Source organism: Cherax quadricarinatus, chromosome 1 (assembly GCF_038502225.1).
Source record: "Cherax quadricarinatus isolate ZL_2023a chromosome 1, ASM3850222v1, whole genome shotgun sequence".
NCBI classification, from domain to species: Eukaryota; Metazoa; Arthropoda; class Malacostraca; order Decapoda; family Parastacidae; genus Cherax; species Cherax quadricarinatus.
In genome coordinates this window covers 3,995,166-4,002,324 of record NC_091292.1, presented here as the reverse complement: position 1 = coordinate 4,002,324, position 7,159 = coordinate 3,995,166, and positions in this window count along the sequence as shown.

The following is a 7,159-nucleotide window of genomic DNA, read 5'->3' as shown; positions in this document are numbered from 1 at the left end:
CTGAGAGACAGTGTGACTGAGAGACAGTGTGTCTGAGAGACAGTGTGACTGAGAGACAGTGTGTCTGAGAGACAGTGTGACTGAGAGACAGTGTGTCTGAGAGACAGTGTGTCTGAGAGACAGTGTGACTGAGAGACAGTGTGACTGAGAGACAGTGTGTCTGAGAGACAGTGTGACTGAGAGACAGTGCTTCTGAGAAACAGTGTGTCTGAGAGACAGTGTGACTGAGAGACAGTGTGACTGAGAGACAGTGTGTCTGAGAGACTGTGTGACTGAGAGACAGTGTGACTGAGAGACAGTGCTTCTGAGAAACAGTGTGTCTGAGAGACTGTGTGACTGAGAGACAGTGTGACTGAGAGACAGTGTGTCTGAGAGACAGTGTGTCTGAGAGACTGTGTGACTGAGAGACAGTGTGACTGAGAGACAGTGTGACTGAGAGACAGTGTGTCTGAGAGACAGTGTGACTGAGAGACAGTGTGTCTGAGAGACAGTGTGACTGAGAGACAGTGTGTCTGAGAGACAGTGTGTCTGAGAGACAGTGTGTCTGAGAGACAGTGTGACTGAGAGACAGTGTGACTGAGAGACAGTGTGTCTGAGAGACAGTGTGACTGAGAGACAGTGCTTCTGAGAAACAGTGTGTCTGAGAGACAGTGTGACTGAGAGACAGTGTGACTGAGAGACAGTGTGTCTGAGAGACTGTGTGACTGAGAGACAGTGTGACTGAGAGACAGTGCTTCTGAGAAACAGTGTGTCTGAGAGACAGTGTGACTGAGAGACAGTGTGGCTGAGAGACAGTGTGTCTGAGAGACTGTGTGACTGAGAGACAGTGTGACTGAGAGACAGTGTGTCTGAGAGACAGTGTGACTGAGAGACTGTGTGACTGAGAGACAGTGTGACTGAGAGACAGTGTGTCTGAGAGACAGTGTGACTGAGAGACAGTGTGACTGAGAGACAGTGTGTCTGAGAGACTGTGTGACTGAGAGACAGTGTGACTGAGAGACAGTGTGTCTGAGAGACAGTGTGACTGAGAGACAGTGTGACTGAGAGACAGTGTGTCTGAGAGACTGTGTGACTGAGAGACAGTGTGTCTGAGAGACAGTGTGACTGAGAGACAGTGTGACTGAGAGACAATGTGTCTGAGAGACAGTGTGACTGAGAGACAGTGTGTCTGAGAGACAGTGTGACTGAGAGACAGTGTGACTGAGAGACAGTGTGACTGAGAGATAGTGTGTCTGAGAGACAGTGTGACTGAGAGACAGTGTGACTGAGAGACAGTGTGACTGAGAGACAGTGTGACTGAGAGACAGTGTGTCTGAGAGACTGTGTGACTGAGAGACAGTGTGACTGAGAGACAGTGTGACTGAGAGACAGTGTGACTGAGAGACTGTGTGACTGAGAGACTGTGTGACTGAGAGACAGTGTGACTGAGAGACAGTGTGACTGAGAGACTGTGTGGCTGAGAGACTGTGTGACTGAGAGACAGTGTGACTGAGAGACAGTGTGACTGAGAGACAGTGTGACTGAGAGACAGTGTGACTGAGAGACAGTGTGACTGAGAGACTGTGTGACTGAGAGACAGTGTGACTGAGAGACAGTGTGACTGAGAGACAGTGTGACTGAGAGACTGTGTGACTGAGAGACAGTGTGACTGAGAGACAGTGTGACTGAGAGACTGTGTGACTGAGAGACAGTGTGACTGAGAGACAGTGTGACTGAGAGACTGTGTGACTGAGAGACTGTGTGTCTGAGAGACAGTGTGTCTGAGAGACAGTGTGACTGAGAGACAGTGTGACTGAGAGACTGTGTGACTGAGAGACAGTGTGACTGAGAGACAGTGTGACTGAGAGACAGTGTGACTGAGAGACAGTGTGACTGAGAGACAGTGTGACTGAGAGACAGTGTGTCTGAGAGACAGTGTGACTGAGAGACAGTGTGACTGAGAGACAGTGTGACTGAGAGACAATGTGACTGAGAGACAGTGTGTCTGAGAGACAGTGTGACTGAGAAACAGTGTGACTGAGAGACAGTGTGTCTGAGAGACAGTGTGACTGAGAGACAGTGTGACTGAGAGACAGTGTGTCTGAGAGACAGTGTGACTGAGAGACAGTGTGACTGAGAGACAGTGTGACTGAGAGACAGTGTGACTGAGAGACAGTGTGACTGAGAGACAGTGGTGGTGTGTCTGGCTGCAAGAGTTTAGTCACGTAACTCCTACCATGGCGCTGTAACCCCTGTGTCCTCATCTACATACAGTACACTCGTTTTAGTGTGTATACACTACACCCTCCTGATGCGTATACAGTATACTCACCATTAAAACTGTTCTGTAGTTTAGTGTTGTATGTATATTTTCCTTCATGTATATAAGGATAACATTAAGAGTGTTCCAACAGTCTGGTTGTTCACCACTCTGGCGACAGTACTCACCTAATTGTACTCACCTAATTGTGGTTGCAGGGGACGAGACTCAGCTCCTGGCCCCGCATCTTCACTGATCGCTACTAGGTCCTCTCCCTCCCTGCTTCCTGAGCTTTGTCATACCTCTTCTTAAAACTATGTATGGTTCCTGCCTCCACTACTTCACTTGCTAGGCGTTCAGCATCATGTTATTAAGACGCACTCTCCCTCGTCACACAGTAACTAAGGTGATATACGTGCTGGTTCAGTCGCTTCTGGTGTTTGTTATTGATGCTGACAGTGTGAGTGACGTTAGCAAGATACCGAGTACCGGAAGTTGATGGATAACCGAGTGGGCGGGAACACTGTTAACATGATGACGTCACACCATCACCACATGCCATGTTGTGTGCATGTAACACCGTCATGTTGTGTGCATGTAACACTGTCATGTTGTGTGCATGTAACACTGTCATGTTGTGTGCATGTAACACTGTCATGTTGTGTGCATGTAACACTGTCATGTTGTGTGCATGTAACACTGTCATGTTGTGTGCATGTAACATCGTCATGTTGTGTGCATGTAACACTGTCATGTTGTGTGCATGTAACACTGTCATGTTGTGTGCATGTAACACTGTCATGTTGTGTGCATGTAACATCGTCATGTTGTGTGCATGTAACACTGTCATGTTGTGTGCAGGTAACACTGTCATGTTGTGTGCATGTAACACTGTCATGTTGTGTGCATGTAACACTGTCATGTTGTGTGCATGTAACACTGTCATGTTGTGTGCATGTAACACTGTCATGTTGTGTGCATGTAACACTGTCATGTTGTGTGCATGTAACATCGTCATGTTGTGTGCATGTAACACTGTCATGTTGTGTGCATGTAACATCGTCATGTTGTGTGCATGTAACACTGTCATGTTGTGTGCAGGTAACACTGTCATGTTGTGTGCATGTAACACTGTCATGTTGTGTGCATGTAACACTGTCATGTTGTGTGCATGTAACACTGTCATGTTGTGTGCATGTAACACTGTCATGTTGTGTGCATGTAACACTGTCATGTTGTGTGCATGTAACATCGTCATGTTGTGTGCATGTAACACTGTCATGTTGTGTGCAGGTAACACTGTCATGTTGTGTGCATGTAACACTGTCATGTTGTGTGCATGTAACATCGTCATGTTGTGTGCATGTAACACTGTCATGTTGTGTGCATGTAACACTGTCATGTTGTGTGCATGTAACATCGTCATGTTGTGTGCATGTAACACTGTCATGTTGTGTGCAGGTAACACTGTCATGTTGTGTGCATGTAACACTGTCATGTTGTGTGCATGTAACACTGTCATGTTGTGTGCATGTAACATCGTCATGTTGTGTGCATGTAACACTGTCATGTTGTGTGCATGTAACACTGTCATGTTGTGTGCATGTAACACTGTCATGTTGTGTGCATGTAACACTGTCATGTTGTGTGCAGGTAACACTGTCATGTTGTGTGCATGTAACACTGTCATGTTGTGTGCATGTAACACTGTCATGTTGTGTGCAGGTAACACTGTCATGTTGTGTGCATGTAACACTGTCATGTTGTGTGCATGTAACACTGTCATGTTGTGTGCAGGTAACACTGTCATGTTGTGTGCATGTAACACTGTCATGTTGTGTGCATGTAACACTGTCATGTTGTGTGCATGTAACACTGTCATGTTGTGTGCAGGTAACACTGTCATGTTGTGTGCAGGTAACACTGTCATGTTGTGTGCATGTAACACTGTCATGTTGTGTGCAGGTAACACTGTCATGTTGTGTGCATGTAACACTGTCATGTTGTGTGCATGTAACACTGTCATGTTGTGTGCATGTAACACTGTCATGTTGTGTGCAGGTAACACTGTCATGTTGTGTGCATGTAACACTGTCATGTTGTGTGCAGGTAACACTGTCATGTTGTGTGCATGTAACACTGTCATGTTGTGTGCATGTAACACTGTCATGTTGTGTGCATGTAACACCGTCATGTTGTGTGCATGTAACACTGTCATGTTGTGTGCATGTAACACTGTCATGTTGTGTGCATGTAACACTGTCATGTTGTGTGCATGTAACACTGTCATGTTGTGTGCATGTAACACTGTCATGTTGTGTGCATGTAACACTGTCATGTTGTGTGCATGTAACACTGTCATGTTGTGTGCATGTAACACTGTCATGTTGTGTGCATGTAACACCGTCATGTTGTGTGCATGTAACACTGTCATGTTGTGTGCATGTAACATCGTCATGTTGTGTGCATGTAACACTGTCATGTTGTGTGCATGTAACACTGTCATGTTGTGTGCATGTAACACTGTCATGTTGTGTGCATGTAACACTGTCATGTTGTGTGCAGGTAACACTGTCATGTTGTGTGCATGTAACACTGTCATGTTGTGTGCATGTAACACTGTCATGTTGTGTGCATGTAACACTGTCATGTTGTCTGCAGGTAACACTGTCATGTTGTGTGCATGTAACACTGTCATGTTGTGTGCAGGTAACACTGTCATGTTGTGTGCATGTAACACTGTCATGTTGTGTGCATGTAACACTGTCATGTTGTGTGCATGTAACACCGTCATGTTGTGTGCATGTAACACTGTCATGTTGTGTGCATGTAACACTGTCATGTTGTGTGCATGTAACACTGTCATGTTGTGTGCATGTAACACTGTCATGTTGTGTGCATGTAACACTGTCATGTTGTGTGCATGTAACACTGTCATGTTGTGTGCATGTAACACTGTCATGTTGTGTGCATGTAACACTGTCATGTTGTGTGCATGTAACACCGTCATGTTGTGTGCATGTAACACTGTCATGTTGTGTGCATGTAACATCGTCATGTTGTGTGCATGTAACACTGTCATGTTGTGTGCATGTAACACTGTCATGTTGTGTGCATGTAACACTGTCATGTTGTGTGCATGTAACACTGTCATGTTGTGTGCATGTAACACTGTCATGTTGTGTGCATGTAACTCTGTCATGTTGTGTGCATGTAACACTGTCATGTTGTGTGCATGTAACACTGTCATGTTGTGTGCATGTAACACTGTCATGTTGTGTGCATGTAACACAACTGTGTGCATGCAACACGCACGCTGTGTGCATACAACACACACGCTGTGTGCATGCAACACACACGCTGTGTGCATACAACACACACGCTGTGTGCATGCAACACACACGCTGTGTGCATACAACACACACGCTGTGTGCATACAACACACACGCTGTGTGCATGCAACACACACGCTGTGTGCATGCAACACACAAGCTGTGTGCATGCAACACGCACGCTGTGTGCATGCAACACACAAGCTGTGTGCATGCAACACGCACGCTGTGTGCATACAACACACACGCTGTGTGCATGCAACACGCACGCTGTGTGCATACAACACACACGCTGTGTGCATGCAACACGCACGCTGTGTGCATACAACACACACGCTGTGTGCATGCAACACACACGCTGTGTGCATGCAACACACACGCTGTGTGCATGCAACACACACGCTGTGTGCATACAACACACACGCTGTGTGCATACAACACACACGCTGTGTGCATGCAACACACACGCTGTGTGCATGCAACACACACGCTGTGTGCATACAACACACACGCTGTGTGCATGCAACACGCACGCTGTGTGCATACAACACACACGCTGTGTGCATGCAACACGCACGCTGTGTGCATACAACACACACGCTGTGTGCATGCAACACACACGCTGTGTGCATGCAACACACACGCTGTGAGCATACAACATTCACAGCATGCATGCAACACACACTGTGTGCATGCAACACACACTGTGCCTGCGTCAAACACTGGAGTTTACCTGGAGTTTACCTGGAGAGAGTTCCGGGGGTCAACGCCCCCGCGGCCCGGTCTGAGACCAGGCCTCCTGGTGGATCAGAGCCTGATCAACCAGGCTGTTGCTGCTGGCTGCACGCAAACCAACATACGAGCCACAGCCCGGCTGATCCGGAACTGACTTTAGGTGCTTGTCCAGTGCCAGCTTGAAGACTGCCAGGGGTCTGTTGGTAATCCCCCTTATGTGTGCTGGGAGGCAGTTGAACAGTCTCGGGCCCCTGACACTTATTGTATGGTCTCTTAACGTGCTAGTGACACCCCTGCTTTTCATTGGGGGGATGGTGCATCGTCTGCCAAGTCTTTTGTTTTCGTAGTGGGTGATTTTCGTGTGCAAGTTCGGTACTAGTCCCTCTAGGATTTTCCAGGTGTATATAATCATGTATCTCTCCCTCCTGCGTTCCAGGGAATACAGGTTTAGGAACCTCAAGCGCTCCCAGTAATTGAGGTGTTTTATCTCCGTTATGCGCGCCGTGAAAGTTCTCTGTACATTTTCTAGGTCGGCAATTTCACCTGCATACAACACACACTGCATACAATACTCACAGTATGCATGCAACACTCACACAGTGTACATGCAACACTCACACAGTGTACATGCAACACTCACACAGTGTACATGCAACACTCACACAGTGTACATGCAACACTCACACGGTGTACATGCAACACTCACACATTGTACATGCAACACACACAGTGTACATGCAACAATCACACAGTGTACATGCAACACTCACACAGTGTACATGCAACACTCACACAGTGTACATGCAACACTCACACGGTGTACATGCAACACTCACACAGTGTACATGCAACA